The 13,595-nt window shown below is 47.5% G+C and overlaps 10 non-coding genes across 10 annotated transcripts; 6 read left to right on the top strand and 4 right to left on the bottom strand.

Moving 5' to 3' along the window:
* Positions 1–4,257: 4,257 nt before the first annotated feature.
* Positions 4,258–4,328, top strand: TRNAG-GCC (transfer RNA glycine (anticodon GCC)). Its single transcript has one exon. It is a non-coding gene; the product is annotated as a tRNA-Gly (tRNA).
* A 1,343-nt stretch (positions 4,329–5,671) lies between these two features.
* On the bottom strand, positions 5,672–5,744 carry TRNAK-CUU (transfer RNA lysine (anticodon CUU)). The gene has a single exon. It is a non-coding gene; the product is annotated as a tRNA-Lys (tRNA).
* Positions 5,745–5,878: 134 nt separating this feature from the next.
* On the top strand, positions 5,879–5,949 carry TRNAG-GCC (transfer RNA glycine (anticodon GCC)). The gene has a single exon. It is a non-coding gene; the product is annotated as a tRNA-Gly (tRNA).
* A 1,343-nt stretch (positions 5,950–7,292) lies between these two features.
* On the bottom strand, positions 7,293–7,365 carry TRNAK-CUU (transfer RNA lysine (anticodon CUU)). The gene has a single exon. It is a non-coding gene; the product is annotated as a tRNA-Lys (tRNA).
* A 138-nt stretch (positions 7,366–7,503) lies between these two features.
* On the top strand, positions 7,504–7,574 carry TRNAG-GCC (transfer RNA glycine (anticodon GCC)). The gene has a single exon. It is a non-coding gene; the product is annotated as a tRNA-Gly (tRNA).
* Positions 7,575–8,918: 1,344 nt separating this feature from the next.
* Positions 8,919–8,991, bottom strand: TRNAK-CUU (transfer RNA lysine (anticodon CUU)). Its single transcript has one exon. It is a non-coding gene; the product is annotated as a tRNA-Lys (tRNA).
* Positions 8,992–9,125: 134 nt separating this feature from the next.
* Positions 9,126–9,196, top strand: TRNAG-GCC (transfer RNA glycine (anticodon GCC)). The gene has a single exon. It is a non-coding gene; the product is annotated as a tRNA-Gly (tRNA).
* Positions 9,197–10,746: 1,550 nt separating this feature from the next.
* On the top strand, positions 10,747–10,817 carry TRNAG-GCC (transfer RNA glycine (anticodon GCC)). Its single transcript has one exon. It is a non-coding gene; the product is annotated as a tRNA-Gly (tRNA).
* A 1,343-nt stretch (positions 10,818–12,160) lies between these two features.
* TRNAK-CUU (transfer RNA lysine (anticodon CUU)) lies at positions 12,161–12,233 on the bottom strand. Its single transcript has one exon. It is a non-coding gene; the product is annotated as a tRNA-Lys (tRNA).
* Positions 12,234–12,367: 134 nt separating this feature from the next.
* On the top strand, positions 12,368–12,438 carry TRNAG-GCC (transfer RNA glycine (anticodon GCC)). Its single transcript has one exon. It is a non-coding gene; the product is annotated as a tRNA-Gly (tRNA).
* Positions 12,439–13,595: the final 1,157 nt, after the last annotated feature.

Raw genomic sequence — 13,595 nt, 5'->3', positions numbered from 1 at the left:
GGGTTCTGCAGAACATCACCCTGTTCGGGGTGACTATATAGCAGACTATATAGCATTGTGTTTAATGCCACTCTGTGTACACGGCTCAGCCACACTATATAGCATTGTGTTTACTTCCACTCTGTGTCTGCTGGGAACAGTAGTACACCGCTCACCCGCCACTGTATAGCATTGTGCTCTGTGTCACTGCTGACAATAGTGGTACACCGCTCACCCACCACTGTATAGCATTTCTGTACTGCCACTGTACTGCTGCCAGTCAGCGTGTACTTTAAGGATAAGTGAAATGAGGAAGAAATCCGGTGAAAGAGGGAGGGGCAAGGGAAGAGGTGTTTCCCCTGACGGTTCACGTACAGGCCACAGGGGAGCACCCAAGAAAACCCACTCAATACTGCCCATGTTGTCCAGGACAACAACCCTCACAGATCCAAAAGAACAGGACCAGATAATTACTTGGATGACCTCTCAAGCGTCCAGCAGTGGGTTAAGCAGCACCAGCACATCACGCACGAGGTCCGAGTCCTCAGCCAGTTAAAGTCTGGGCTTTCTTTGAAGACTGCACTGAGGATGTTACCATGGCGATTTGCAAGGTGTGCAAGACCCGCCTGAGCAGGGGGAAAAGTATTAACAACCTCTCCACCACCAGCATGAGCCGCCACATTCTATCCAAACATACCACTCTGTGGGCAAACGCGGCAGGACAGGGTACCACCAGCAACACTGCCCCCCTTGGGTTCACCAGACTCACCACCAGACCCGCCTCAGCAGCAGCAGTAGCCCAGCCATTGCGTGGTTCACAACATTCACAAACATCAGACGATGCTGACACTGTCACTTTCCGGACTAGTGCTCTTGAGGTCTCCCAGTGTTCATCAAACACAACAACCAACAGCCCTTCGGTGTGCAGCGCTACGGTTGAGTTGTCTGTCTCTGAGATGTTTGAGCACAAGAGGAAATTGCCAGCAAATGACCCCCGGGCCGTGGCAGTAACAGCCAGCCAGCATAGCCAAGCTTCTGGCCTGCGAAATGCTGCCATATCGAGTGGTGGAGACAAACAGCTTCAAGGGCATGATGTCAGTGGCCATCCCACGTTACGTGGTTCCCAGCCGCTACCACTTTGCGCGCTCTGCAGTGCCTGAGTTGCATGAGCACGTGGTCAGCTAAATAACCCGAAGCTTGAAGAATGCCGTTGCCTGCAAGGTTCACCTCACCACTGACACCTGGACGAGTGCGTTCGGCCAGGGTCGATACATCTCCCTTACCGCGCACTGGGTGAACCTTGTGGAGCCTGGCAGCGATTCCTCACCTGCTACGGCGCGGGTGTTGCCCACGCCGCAAACAGCTGGATAACAACAGCAGCACCTACCTCTCTGACTCCTTCTCCTCCAACGCATCTCAAAGCTGTACCTCATCCGGAAATGCTAACCCAGCACCAGCAGCAGTAGGATCGTGGAAGCAGTGCAGCACAGCTGTTGGCATGCGTCAGCAAGCGTTGCTGAAGCTGATCTGCCTTGGGGATAAGCAGCACACAGGGGAGGAAATTTGGAGGGGAATAAAGGAACAGACGGATTTGTGGCTGGCACCGCTGGACCTGAAACCGGGCATGAAGCTAGACACCTGGCACGAACTGGCAATGTACGCAATAGAGGTGCTGGCTTGCCCGGCAGCCAGCGTTATGTCGGAACGCTGTTTCAGTGCTGCCGGAGGCATCATCACAGATCGGCGTATCCGCCTCTCCACAGAAAATGCAGACCGTCTGACTCAAATTAAAATGAATCAATCCTGGATTGGAAACGACTACGCAACACTCCTGGACCCCAACCAAGTAACATGACCGATGAACATCTGGGATGGTTTAGCGTTTCCGGTCCCTGTTTATTGAACCTCTCATCTGTATTACATTTATGACTGCATGGCGGCAAAAAGCATTGCTGCTATATCCGCACGCTTTTTGTCCTCATGCAAGGCCTGGGTTGTTGTGTCTCACAAAGCGTGGCCTTCTCCTCCTGCGCCTCCTCCTGTTCCATCACGTGTGCTGCTGCTGCTGCTGCTGGGTTACCGTTGCCGGTCCCTGTTTATGGAACCTCTTATCTTTATTACATTTATGACTACATGGCGGTACAAAGCATGCTATCCGCACGCTTTTTGTCCTCATGCAAGGCCTGGGTTGTTGTGTCTCACAAAGCGTGGCCTTCTCCTCCTGCGCCTCCTCCTGTTCCATCACGTGTGCTGCTGCTGCTGCTGCTGCTGGGTTAGCGTTGCCGCGTGGTCCCTGTTTATGGAACCTCTTATCTTTATTACATTTATGACTACATGGCGGTACAAAGCATGCTATCCGCACGCTTTTTGTCCTCATGCAAGGCCTGGGTTGTTGTGTCTCACAAAGCGTGGCCTTCTCCTCCTGCGCCTCCTCCTGTTCCATCACGTGTGCTGCTGCTGCTGCTGCTGCTGGGTTAGCGTTGCCGCGTGGTCCCTGTTTATTGAACCTCTTATCTTTATTACATTTATGACTACATGGCGGTACAAAGCATGCTATCCGCACGCTTTTTGTCCTCATGCAAGGCCTGGGTTGTTGTGTCTCACAAAGCGTGGCCTTCTCCTCCTGCGCCTCCTCCTGTTCCATCACGTGTGCTGCTGCTGCTGCTGCTGCTGCTGGGTTAGCGTTGCCGCGTGGTCCCTGTTTATTGAACCTCTTATCTTTATTACATTTATGACTACATGGCGGTACAAAGCATGCTATCCGCACGCTTTTTGTCCTCATGCAAGGCCTGGGTTGTTGTGTCTCACAAAGCGTGGCCTTCTCCTCCTGCGCCTCCTCCTGTTCCATCACGTGTGCTGCTGCTGGGTTAGCGTTGCCGCGTGGTCCCTGTTTATTGAACCACTTATCTTTATTACATTTATGACTGCATGGTGGTACAAAGCATGCTATCCGCACGCTTCTTGTCCTCATGCAAGGCCTGGGTTGTTGTGTCTCAAAGCGTGGCCTTCTCCTCCTGCGCCACCCTCCTCCTGTTCCATCACGTGTGCTGCTGCTGGATTAGCATTACCGGTCCCTTTTCCTGGAACCTCTTATATGTATTACATTTATGACTGCATGCCGACAAAAAGCATGTTACCTGTGCAAAGAAAACAGACATTTCCCGCATTTAAAAGACAGTTTTCCCTTTGAAACTTTAAAATCGATTTTCTCAAAAACTATAAGCTCTTTTTGCTAAATTTTTTTTTCCTCTTGTACCCACTCCCAAGGTGCACATACCCTGTAAATTTGGGGTATGTAGCATGTAAGGAGGCTTTACAAACCACAAAAGTTCGGGTCCCCATTGACTTCCATTATGTTCGGAGTTCGGGTCGAACACCCGAACATCGCGGCCATGTTCGGCCTGTTCGGCCCGAACCCGAACATCTAGATGTTCGCCCAACACTAGTGCAGAGTGCCCTCCTCATACTGCTATGTGAGCACCTTTGGAGTGCAAAGCCTAATACACACCATACCAATGCCTGTCAGATAGATGGGTCGAACAGATGATTTCCGGCAGGTCCGATCTGATTTCCGATCGTTTTTCTGATGGATTTGCATAGTAGTGATCGGAAATCCGAACGGAAATCCGATCGTGTCTGTCGGAAAGGATCTATCGGCCCATCTATCTGATGGGGAATTGCATGGTGTGCACCAGGCATACGAGAATGAGTATCTTTCAGGTGGTTGTTCCTTGTCAAGTGATTGATTGTAAGTCTCTCCTTGACAAAAGGACTGGAGTAAAGCCAACGGAAATCTGGGAAAAGCAGATAAGAAAAGTAGTATAGGAAAGATGAGTAAGATTGTAAGAAGGAGTGTTTTTCTCTTTCTTGGGGTGGTGAAGCACTTTTGCTGAAAAGTTGTTAAAAGAGGTTGTGTGAGTAAAAGTGAAGGGGAAAGCTGAGATGACATTTTCGTTTGTTAGCAAAGGGAGTGGGGAGTGGCATGTGAAAGAGGAAGTGATGGCCTGGTGATGGTTTGTAATCGTTTTGGAGGAGCTCTGCCTAGTAGAAAGTAAAAGGAGAAGCTTTGATCGCCCAACGTGGGGCTCAAACCCACGACCCTGAGATTAAGAGTCTCATGCTCTACCGACTGAGCTAGCCGGGCTTGCTTGCTTGAGCTGAAATGTCAAAAATTGCAAAATGGCGCCAGCCTCACCTTTGCCATCCGCACAGAAGAAGGCAATCTTGTATGGCCTGATTTGGCTGGCCACGTTTTTCAGCACCGAGCAACAGGGCAAGGCATTGGTGGTTCAGTGGTAGAATTCTCGCCTGCCACGCGGGAGGCCCGGGTTCGATTCCCGGCCAATGCAAATGCTAGGATTTTGGCACACCTCCACACTTTGCACTTCTCAAGCTTAAGACATCTCTGCAGGCCAGAAGCCATTTAAGGACATTTGCAAGAGTCACCGTGGTACTTGGCCACAGTGCTGGCTGACAGTCGAGAAGAGGGACCCTAGTACCCAGCAAACATGACTCTAAGACACACAAGTTAAAGCAGCCTTGGGACACTTGCGTGCCCAAAGGCCTTGCATGTCTTCTAGCAGTGCCAGTGACGTGCAGCATCTCTCCCTCTCCAGTACTCACCTATTAGGCTTCTTTTTAACTGTCTAGAAAAGCCTCGGAAATGCCAAGTCAGCAGCATCTGCTCATCTGGTGTTGTTTTACAACTTTTTGCCTTGTTGTCTTTGCACTCTACTCAGGGCCTTGCTCAAATTTGGAGCGTTCTCTCTAGGCCCTCATTCATTCTACTTTTGTCCTGAGTTTTCTCACAGTAGATGTTGAGATGTTGTGTCAGCTTACCTACAACTTGCTTTCCCAGCACCTAGCAATTAAGAAAACATACTAAAAGTACAGAAAAAAAAGTAGTAACAAACTTAAGTCAAATGAAAGCAACCACTTTTTTTGCTTGCCGGGACTGAAAGGCTTTTTGGTTTGTAACTTTTGTTGGGAAGTACCTCATCTAAAAACAAGTTAAGGGAAAGAGCAACTTCCTTTTTTTCAATCCTCTCAGCTAAATCTCAGGCCGTGTGCAGAGTGCCCTCCTCATACTGCTATGTGAGCACCTTTGGAGTGCAAAGCCTAATACACACCATACCAATGCCTGTCAGATAGATGGGTCGAACAGATGATTTCCGGCAGGTCCGATCTGATTTCCGATCGTTTTTCTGATGGATTTGCATAGTAGTGATCGGAAATCCGAACGGAAATCCGATCGTGTCTGTCGGAAAGGATCTATCGGCCCATCTATCTGATGGGGAATTGCATGGTGTGCACCAGGCATACGAGAATGAGTATCTTTCAGGTGGTTGTTCCTTGTCAAGTGATTGATTGTAAGTCTCTCCTTGACAAAAGGACTGGAGTAAAGCCAACGGAAATCTGGGAAAAGCAGATAAGAAAAGTAGTATAGGAAAGATGAGTAAGATTGTAAGAAGGAGTGTTTTTCTCTTTCTTGGGGTGGTGAAGCACTTTTGCTGAAAAGTTGTTAAAAGAGGTTGTGTGAGTAAAAGTGAAGGGGAAAGCTGAGATGACATTTTCGTTTGTTAGCAAAGGGAGTGGGGAGTGGCATGTGAAAGAGGAAGTGATGGCCTGGTGATGGTTTGTAATCGTTTTGGAGGCGCTCTGCCTAGTAGAAAGTAAAAGGAGAAGCTTTGATCGCCCAACGCGGGGCTCGAACCCACGACCCTGAGATTAAGAGTCTCATGCTCTACCGACTGAGCTAGCCGGGCTTGCTTGCTTGAGCTGAAATGTCAAAAATTGCAAAATGGCGCCAGCCTCACCTTTGCCATCCGCACAGAAGAAGGCAATCTTGTATGGCCTGATTTGGCTGGCCACGTTTTTCAGCACCGAGCAACAGGGCAAGGCATTGGTGGTTCAGTGGTAGAATTCTCGCCTGCCACGCGTGAGTCCCGGGTTCGATTCCCGGCCAATGCAAATGCTAGGATTTTGGCACACCTCCACACTTTGCACTTCTCAAGCTTAAGACATCTCTGCAGGCCAGAAGCCATTTAAGGACATTTGCAAGAGTCACCGTGGCACTTGGCCACAGTGCTGGCTGACAGTCAAGAAGAGGGACCCTAGTACCCAGCAAACATGACTCTAAGACACACAAGTTAAAGCAGCCTTGGGACACTTGCGTGCCCAAAGACCTTGCATGTCTTCTAGCAGTGCCAGTGACGTGCAGCATCTCTCCCTCTCCAGTACTCACCTATTAGGCTTCTTTTTAACTGTCTAGAAAAGCCTCGGAAATGCCAAGTCAGCAGCATCTGCTCATCTGGTGTTGTTTTACAACTTTTTGCCTTGTTGTCTTTGCACTCTACTCAGGGCCTTGCTCAAATTTGGAGCGTTCTCTCTAGGCCCTCATTCATTCTACTTTTGTCCTGAGTTTTCTCACAGTAGATGTTGAGATGTTGTGTCAGCTTACCTACAACTTGCTTTCCCAGCACCTAGCAATTAAGAAAACATACTAAAAGTACAGAAAAAAAAGTAGTAACAAACTTAAGTCAAATGAAAGCAACCACTTTTTTTGCTTGCCGGGACTGAAAGGCTTTTTGGTTTGTAACTTTTGTTGGGAAGTACCTCATCTAAAAACAAGTTAAGGGAAAGAGCAACTTCCTTTTTTTCAATCCTCTCAGCTAAATCTCAGGCCGTGTGCAGAGTGCCCTCCTCATACTGCTATGTGAGCACCTTTGGAGTGCAAAGCCTAATACACACCATACCAATGCCTGTCAGATAGATGGGTCGAACAGATGATTTCCGGCAGGTCCGATCTGATTTCCGATCGTTTTTCTGATGGATTTGCATAGTAGTGATCGGAAATCCGAACGGAAATCCGATCGTGTCTGTCGGAAAGGATCTATCGGCCCATCTATCTGATGGGGAATTGCATGGTGTGCACCAGGCATACGAGAATGAGTATCTTTCAGGTGGTTGTTCCTTGTCAAGTGATTGATTGTAAGTCTCTCCTTGACAAAAGGACTGGAGTAAAGCCAACGGAAATCTGGGAAAAGCAGATAAGAAAAGTAGTATAGGAAAGATGAGTAAGATTGTAAGAAGGAGTGTTTTTCTCTTTCTTGGGGTGGTGAAGCACTTTTGCTGAAAAGTTGTTAAAAGAGGTTGTGTGAGTAAAAGTGAAGGGGAAAGCTGAGATGACATTTTCGTTTGTTAGCAAAGGGAGTGGGGAGTGGCATGTGAAAGAGGAAGTGATGGCCTGGTGATGGTTTGTAATCGTTTTGGAGGAGCTCTGCCTAGTAGAAAGTAAAAGGAGAAGCTTTGATCGCCCAACGTGGGGCTCGAACCCACGACCCTGAGATTAAGAGTCTCATGCTCTACCGACTGAGCTAGCCGGGCTTGCTTGCTTGCTTGAGCTGAAATGTCAAAAATTGCAAAATGGCGTCAGCCTCACCTTTGCCATCCGCACAGAAGAAGGCAATCTTGTATGGCCTGATTTGGCTGGCCACGTTTTTCAGCACCGAGCAACAGGGCAAGGCATTGGTGGTTCAGTGGTAGAATTCTCGCCTGCCACGCGGGAGGCCCGGGTTCGATTCCCGGCCAATGCAAATGCTAGGATTTTGGCACACCTCCACACTTTGCACTTCTCAAGCTTAAGACATCTCTGCAGGCCAGAAGCCATTTAAGGACATTTGCAAGAGTCACCGTGGCACTTGGCCACAGTGCTGGCTGACAGTCGAGAAGAGGGACCCTAGTACCCAGCAAACATGACTCTAAGACACACAAGTTAAAGCAGCCTTGGGACACTTGCGTGCCCAAAGGCCTTGCATGTCTTCTAGCAGTGCCAGTGATGTGCAGCATCTCTCCCTCTCCAGTACTCACCTATTAGGCTTCTTTTTAACTGTCTAGAAAAGCCTCGGAAATGCCAAGTCAGCAGCATCTGCTCATCTGGTGTTGTTTTACAACTTTTTGCCTTGTTGTCTTTGCACTCTACTCAGGGCCTTGCTCAAATTTGGAGCGTTCTCTCTAGGCCCTCATTCATTCTACTTTTGTCCTGAGTTTTCTCACAGTAGATGTTGAGATGTTGTGTCAGCTTACCTACAACTTGCTTTCCCAGCACCTAGCAATTAAGAAAACATACTAAAAGTACAGAAAAAAAAAGTAGTAACAAACTTAAGTCAAATGAAAGCAACCACTTTTTTTGCTTGCCGGGACTGAAAGGCTTTTTGGTTTGTAACTTTTGTTGGGAAGTACCTCATCTAAAAACAAGTTAAGGGAAAGAGCAACTTCCTTTTTTTCAATCCTCTCAGCTAAATCTCAGGCCGTGTGCAGAGTGCCCTCCTCATACTGCTATGTGAGCACCTTTGGAGTGCAAAGCCTAATACACACCATACCAATGCCTGTCAGATAGATGGGTCGAACAGATGATTTCCGGCAGGTCCGATCTGATTTCCGATCGTTTTTCTGATGGATTTGCATAGTAGTGATCGGAAATCCGAACGGAAATCCGATCGTGTCTGTCGGAAAGGATCTATCGGCCCATCTATCTGATGGGGAATTGCATGGTGTGCACCAGGCATACGAGAATGAGTATCTTTCAGGTGGTTGTTCCTTGTCAAGTGATTGATTGTAAGTCTCTCCTTGACAAAAGGACTGGAGTAAAGCCAACGGAAATCTGGGAAAAGCAGATAAGAAAAGTAGTATAGGAAAGATGAGTAAGATTGTAAGAAGGAGTGTTTTTCTCTTTCTTGGGGTGGTGAAGCACTTTTGCTGAAAAGTTGTTAAAAGAGGTTGTGTGAGTAAAAGTGAAGGGGAAAGCTGAGATGACATTTTCGTTTGTTAGCAAAGGGAGTGGGGAGTGGCATGTGAAAGAGGAAGTGATGGCCTGGTGATGGTTTGTAATCGTTTTGGAGGAGCTCTGCCTAGTAGAAAGTAAAAGGAGAAGCTTTGATCGCCCAACGTGGGGCTCGAACCCACGACCCTGAGATTAAGAGTCTCATGCTCTACCGACTGAGCTAGCCGGGCTTGCTTGCTTGAGCTGAAATGTCAAAAATTGCAAAATGGCGCCAGCCTCACCTTTGCCATCCGCACAGAAGAAGGCAATCTTGTATGGCCTGATTTGGCTGGCCACGTTTTTCAGCACCGAGCAACAGGGCAAGGCATTGGTGGTTCAGTGGTAGAATTCTCGCCTGCCACGCGGGAGGCCCGGGTTCGATTCCCGGCCAATGCAAATGCTAGGATTTTGGCACACCTCCACACTTTGCACTTCTCAAGCTTAAGACATCTCTGCAGGCCAGAAGCCATTTAAGGACATTTGCAAGAGTCACCGTGGCACTTGGCCACAGTGCTGGCTGACAGTCGAGAAGAGGGACCCTAGTACCCAGCAAACATGACTCTAAGACACACAAGTTAAAGCAGCCTTGGGACACTTGCGTGCCCAAAGGCCTTGCATGTCTTCTAGCAGTGCCAGTGACGTGCAGCATCTCTCCCTCTCCAGTACTCACCTATTAGGCTTCTTTTTAACTGTCTAGAAAAGCCTCGGAAATGCCAAGTCAGCAGCATCTGCTCATCTGGTGTTGTTTTACAACTTTTTGCCTTGTTGTCTTTGCACTCTACTCAGGGCCTTGCTCAAATTTGGAGCGTTCTCTCTAGGCCCTCATTCATTCTACTTTTGTCCTGAGTTTTCTCACAGTAGATGTTGAGATGTTGTGTCAGCTTACCTACAACTTGCTTTCCCAGCACCTAGCAATTAAGAAAACATACTAAAAGTACAGAAAAAAAAGTAGTAACAAACTTAAGTCAAATGAAAGCAACCACTTTTTTTGCTTGCCGGGACTGAAAGGCTTTTTGGTTTGTAACTTTTGTTGGGAAGTACCTCATCTAAAAACAAGTTAAGGGAAAGAGCAACTTCCTTTTTTTCAATCCTCTCAGCTAAATCTCAGGCCGTGTGCAGAGTGCCCTCCTCATACTGCTATGTGAGCACCTTTGGAGTGCAAAGCCTAATACACACCATACCAATGCCTGTCAGATAGATGGGTCGAACAGATGATTTCCGGCAGGTCCGATCTGATTTCCGATCGTTTTTCTGATGGATTTGCATAGTAGTGATCGGAAATCCGAACGGAAATCCGATCGTGTCTGTCGGAAAGGATCTATCGGCCCATCTATCTGATGGGGAATTGCATGGTGTGCACCAGGCATACGAGAATGAGTATCTTTCAGGTGGTTGTTCCTTGTCAAGTGATTGATTGTAAGTCTCTCCTTGACAAAAGGACTGGAGTAAAGCCAACGGAAATCTGGGAAAAGCAGATAAGAAAAGTAGTATAGGAAAGATGAGTAAGATTGTAAGAAGGAGTGTTTTTCTCTTTCTTGGGGTGGTGAAGCACTTTTGCTGAAAAGTTGTTAAAAGAGGTTGTGTGAGTAAAAGTGAAGGGGAAAGCTGAGATGACATTTTCGTTTGTTAGCAAAGGGAGTGGGGAGTGGCATGTGAAAGAGGAAGTGATGGCCTGGTGATGGTTTGTAATCGTTTTGGAGGAGCTCTGCCTAGTAGAAAGTAAAAGGAGAAGCTTTGATCGCCCAACATGGGGCTCAAACCCACGACCCTGAGATTAAGAGTCTCATGCTCTACCGACTGAGCTAGCCGGGCTTGCTTGCTTGAGCTGAAATGTCAAAAATTGCAAAATGGCGTCAGCCTCACCTTTGCCATCCGCACAGAAGAAGGCAATCTTGTATGGCCTGATTTGGCTGGCCACGTTTTTCAGCACCGATCAACAGGGCAAGGCATTGGTGGTTCAGTGGTAGAATTCTCGCCTGCCACGCGGGAGACCCGGGTTCGATTCCCGGCCAATGCAAATGCTAGGATTTTGGCACACCTCCACACTTTGCACTTCTCAAGCTTAAGACATCTCTGCAGGCCAGAAGCCATTTAAGGACATTTGCAAGAGTCACCGTGGCACTTGGCCACAGTGCTGGCTGACAGTCGAGAAGAGGGACCCTAGTACCCAGCAAACATGACTCTAAGACACACAAGTTAAAGCAGCCTTGGGACACTTGCGTGCCCAAAGGCCTTGCATGTCTTCTAGCAGTGCCAGTGACGTGCAGCATCTCTCCCTCTCCAGTACTCACCTATTAGGCTTCTTTTTAACTGTCTAGAAAAGCCTCGGAAATGCCAAGTCAGCAGCATCTGCTCATCTGGTGTTGTTTTACAACTTTTTGCCTTGTTGTCTTTGCACTCTACTCAGGGCCTTGCTCAAATTTGGAGCGTTCTCTCTAGGCCCTCATTCATTCTACTTTTGTCCTGAGTTTTCTCACAGTAGATGTTGAGATGTTGTGTCAGCTTACCTACAACTTGCTTTCCCAGCACCTAGCAATTAAGAAAACATACTAAAAGTACAGAAAAAAAAGTAGTAACAAACTTAAGTCAAATGAAAGCAACCACTTTTTTTGCTTGCCGGGACTGAAAGGCTTTTTGGTTTGTAACTTTTGTTGGGAAGTACCTCATCTAAAAACAAGTTAAGGGAAAGAGCAACTTCCTTTTTTTCAATCCTCTCAGCTAAATCTCAGGCCGTGTGCAGAGTGCCCTCCTCATACTGCTATGTGAGCACCTTTGGAGTGCAAAGCCTAATACACACCATACCAATGCCTGTCAGATAGATGGGTCGAACAGATGATTTCCGGCAGGTCCAATCTGATTTCCGATCGTTTTTCTGATGGATTTGCATAGTAGTGATCGGAAATCCGAACGGAAATCCGATCGTGTCTGTCGGAAAGGATCTATCGGCCCATCTATCTGATGGGGAATTGCATGGTGTGCACCAGGCATACGAGAATGAGTATCTTTCAGGTGGTTGTTCCTTGTCAAGTGATTGATTGTAAGTCTCTCCTTGACAAAAGGACTGGAGTAAAGCCAACGGAAATCTGGGAAAAGCAGATAAGAAAAGTAGTATAGGAAAGATGAGTAAGATTGTAAGAAGGAGTGTTTTTCTCTTTCTTGGGGTGGTGAAGCACTTTTGCTGAAAAGTTGTTAAAAGAGGTTGTGTGAGTAAAAGTGAAGGGGAAAGCTGAGATGACATTTTCGTTTGTTAGCAAAGGGAGTGGGGAGTGGCATGTGAAAGAGGAAGTGATGGCCTGGTGATGGTTTGTAATCGTTTTGGAGGAGCTCTGCCTAGTAGAAAGTAAAAGGAGAAGCTTTGATCGCCCAACGTGGGGCTTGAACCCACGACCCTGAGATTAAGAGTCTCATGCTCTACCGACTGAGCTAGCCGGGCTTGCTTGCTTGAGCTGAAATGTCAAAAATTGCAAAATGGCGCCAGCCTCACCTTTGCCATCCGCACAGAAGAAGGCAATCTTGTATGGCCTGATTTGGCTGGCCACGTTTTTCAGCACCGAGCAACAGGGCAAGGCATTGGTGGTTCAGTGGTAGAATTCTCGCCTGCCACGCGGGAGGCCCGGGTTCGATTCCCGGCCAATGCAAATGCTAGGATTTTGGCACACCTCCACACTTTGCACTTCTCAAGCTTAAGACATCTCTGCAGGCCAGAAGCCATTTAAGGACATTTGCAAGAGTCACCGTGGCACTTGGCCACAGTGCTGGCTGACAGTCGAGAAGAGGGACCCTAGTACCCAGCAAACATGACTCTAAGACACACAAGTTAAAGCAGCCTTGGGACACTTGCGTGCCCAAAGGCCTTGCATGTCTTCTAGCAGTGCCAGTGACGTGCAGCATCTCTCCCTCTCCAGTACTCACCTATTAGGCTTCTTTTTAACTGTCTAGAAAAGCCTCGGAAATGCCAAGTCAGCAGCATCTGCTCATCTGGTGTTGTTTTACAACTTTTTGCCTTGTTGTCTTTGCACTCTACTCAGGGCCTTGCTCAAATTTGGAGCGTTCTCTCTAGGCCCTCATTCATTCTACTTTTGTCCTGAGTTTTCTCACAGTAGATGTTGAGATGTTGTGTCAGCTTACCTACAACTTGCTTTCCCAGCACCTAGCAATTAAGAAAACATACTAAAAGTACAGAAAAAAAAGTAGTAACAAACTTAAGTCAAATGAAAGCAACCACTTTTTTTGCTTGCCGGGACTGAAAGGCTTTTTGGTTTGTAACTTTTGTTGGGAAGTACCTCATCTAAAAACAAGTTAAGGGAAAGAGCAACTTCCTTTTTTTCAATCCTCTCAGCTAAATCTCAGGCCGTGTGCAGAGTGCCCTCCTCATACTGCTATGTGAGCACCTTTGGAGTGCAAAGCCTAATACACACCATACCAATGCCTGTCAGATAGATGGGTCGAACAGATGATTTCCGGCAGGTCCGATCTGATTTCCGATCGTTTTTCTGATGGATTTGCATAGTAGTGATCGGAAATCCGAACGGAAATCCGATCGTGTCTGTCGGAAAGGATCTATCGGCCCATCTATCTGATGGGGAATTGCATGGTGTGCACCAGGCATACGAGAATGAGTATCTTTCAGGTGGTTGTTCCTTGTCAAGTGATTGATTGTAAGTCTCTCCTTGACAAAAGGACTGGAGTAAAGCCAACGGAAATCTGGGAAAAGCAGATAAGAAAAGTAGTATAGGAAAGATGAGTAAGATTGTAAGAAGGAGTGTTTTTCTCTTTCTTGGGGTGGTGAAGCACT

The sequence above is a fragment of the Hyperolius riggenbachi genome, chromosome 4, assembly GCF_040937935.1.
Source record: "Hyperolius riggenbachi isolate aHypRig1 chromosome 4, aHypRig1.pri, whole genome shotgun sequence".
Lineage (NCBI taxonomy): Eukaryota > Metazoa > Chordata > Amphibia > Anura > Hyperoliidae > Hyperolius > Hyperolius riggenbachi.
Note: the sequence above shows the minus strand (reverse complement) of the source record. Positions and strands in the feature narration are given on the sequence as shown.